This window comes from Elephantulus edwardii, unplaced genomic scaffold (assembly GCF_000299155.1).
Source record: "Elephantulus edwardii isolate Elephantulus edwardi_28Jun2011 unplaced genomic scaffold, EleEdw1.0 scaffold00389, whole genome shotgun sequence".
NCBI lineage: Eukaryota > Metazoa > Chordata > Mammalia > Macroscelidea > Macroscelididae > Elephantulus > Elephantulus edwardii.
Window position 1 is genome coordinate 184,349 of NW_006400139.1, and position 3,177 is coordinate 187,525.

Here is a 3,177-nt window from a genome sequence, read left to right on the forward strand (position 1 = left end):
TAACATACTTTGGACATGTTGTGAGGAGAGACCGGTCCTTGGAGAAGAACATCATGCTTGGTAGGGTGGAGGGACAGCTCAGGAGGGGAAGGCCCTCTATGAGGTGGATTGATTCAGTAATTGGGGTAATAGGGTTGGGAGTGTCAGAGACAGTGCGATTGGCACAGGACAGAGAGGAGTTTAGGGCTGTTGTACATAGGGTCGCTATGAGTCATGGGCGACTGGACGGCACATAACAACAACAACAACAATCAAACTCAAATACATTTCTTTGCAAAATCTCTCTGGGTATTTAAGGTTTGTCATTCAAACTTGTCTTTCCTAGCCAAAAGAGTAAATGTTTGTTTTATGGTAAAGTAATTAAAATATAAAGGAGAGAAGATTAGGATGGGATGTGGAATATAAGCCTCACCCTACTAGAGACCAATTTGCTTATTGGACCTCAGCGTCAGGAGCGTTTTTCCTTTGGAAAAGCTCATTCACCTGAGATTTCAGGGGCTGACTAGTCTCTTCACCTCCAGCCCGCATCACACACAGCCACCAACTATGTGTGTCACAAGTGACAGTCTACCAGATCCTGGCCAATCATAGCTCACTAGTTTCTCCCAAACCAGCCTGCAAACCAACTGTCATGGGAGTGAGTCATTCTCCTGCCAGTTCTGAGTCTCTACGAGACCATCTAGTAAATGTAAACCCAAAGATCATAGAAGAAATGGGGAATTGAGTCATGCATGGATGGAGCTATTCATGTTAGAAATTATGGACACAAAGAGCTGGTTAAGCATTTGGGACCACGTTGACCTGAGAGTTTCCATAAATAGTCTGCTATTAATTGTAGCAGAATGAATTATGAAAAGAATCTGAAAATCATTCTAATGATATCTTAGCTATTCTGGACATAAAACAAAAGTTGTGCATTTTCTTACATTGATGCAGAATTTGAGGAACTCTAATGGTCTAGATGTTAAATATGTGGCTGGTAACTGAAAATGGTTCAAACTGTTGAGCAGCTCTACGGGCTAAAGATGTGGTTGCCTGCTTTTGTAACAATTACTGCATTGATAACCCGAAGTTGTACCTTGTTATGCAGGGTCACTACGAGTTGGAGTCAATTCATTGGAAATTAGTTTGATTTTTATTTTATTCATCATTTATTCCTAAATCTTGTAGATTTATAACCCTTGCCCAATTGATTATGAATAAAATAAAAGTAATAATGTGCTTATTGAAAAATTGCTTTGTGGTAATTTCTACTGGTCAAAGAATGCCAATTCAGTGTAATTTTATCCTCAATAAATTTTTTATTGTGTTTTCTGAAACTTTAATACAGGTGGATGTCTTTTGTGTAATGATAAAATGAATATTTACAAAAATAAGGGTCTTATTACAGATTAAATTTATTTATGTAATGATAGCAACATGAACATTGAGAGAAATAAGATCATAGGAACATATTAATTTCAAATGTCTAATTTACATGTGATATAAATGAAAACCAACTTTCAGGAGGAAAAGCAGTGAGGAAAAAACCCAGCGAAAAAAGTATAGGTATTTTGGTTTTTGGTTTGCTCAATACGGCTGCTCACTGGTTGTGAAAAAGCATGGATAACATGGGGAAGGCTAATTTTGATTTCTACTAACTCCACAAAGAGAAACTGTCCCCATCATCAACATCCATTGTACCAAACCAATAGGTACAAGATCAGACATTACCTCTCACTCTCCTGGATCCACTTTTATTAATTCCAACAACAATTTTACCAAAAACTGGATTTGAAATTTGTTTTAGTGACCATGCAGACTTCACAGAACCACAATGATTGTGGGGTTTTATTAAGAAAGTCAACAGACTGCAACTCAGGATAGCAACAAGCAACAGCATGTACTCAATAACCATACAATTCTTTAGTCCTCCAGCAAACTTAAGTGACGGCCCCTGGCCCTCATTCAGTGGGTGTAACATGTAGGGCCATATGCTGTTAAAGCAAAGGTGGTGTCTCTCTAGTGGTCTGAATCCACTAACCTCTCCACAGGGTGAAAATGGGCCATCTCCTCCCATAAGATTTATAACCTCCAAACCCCATTGAAGGGTTAGCTTGAGTCAGTTCTGACTCAGTGGCAATGAGTTTGCATTAGACTTATTTCTATATCATTATTGTTGTTAGCTCAACTGACCCTCCAGATGACTTTCAGAGGCAGAAGCCAAGTCAGGTACATACACATAAGACTAGCAACATTCCCAAATCAGACCGAGATCACTGTGATTCTCAGCCCAAATACTTCTCTGACTTAGTAAACATCTTCGTCAACAAGATATCACATCTTGTTCCTACCTCAGTCCACAGAATATGATTTCTCAGTCCACAGGATACAATCCACAGTCCTCCAGCAAGCTTGGGCTAAATCATTAAATCATGCTGCCTCTCCCATGTTGTCTGCCTTTCTTCTCCTGGGGCTGTAACACAACTCCCTATCTTGGGCTCACGCAGCTGTTGATGATGTAGGTGGGCCATCTCAGGAAGAGCTGAGGCAGCTGTAAGAAGTTGACATACTTGCAGACAAGAGAGCATTGAGGCAGCCTACTAAAAACAATGGTCTAGGAAAGCCATTTTAAGCAAAAGAAAGCCATAGAAATAGACTCATTATATGGCACTTGTTTTTACATACTTGTTTTCATTTCATATCATTTTTACCAGCAGGAGTGGCATCCGCTTCCTAAACAACATGGTAAACAACAAGGTAAACTCTATGAACTTTGATAAATGATGATAGTTATAGAAAGGCTTCAGACTTTTCTTTTTTGGAAAAAACAACAAACAAAATAAACTAGGCTGGAAAGAAAGAAAAATTTGTCAAACATTTCTCTTTATCTCATCACTTGCCTCTTAATTATTATTCTACACTTTCAGAACACAAATACCTTTGAAATTTTGTACCTACAAACCGTTTTACTTTATATTAAAAGTAGATAATGCATTATACCTGAAAGCAAATAAGACTTTTCACAGTTAAGTTCCGGTATATATTTTTTAATTCCAGTCAAGACTTGCCAACTCCCAGTGGATACTTGACTTAGTTAATATGATTGGTATCATTAACTCATTATACTATGTCTTTTCATATTAAAATATATTTGTATATTTCAGTCCTAATATTCTTATTGAGAAAATTGGACAA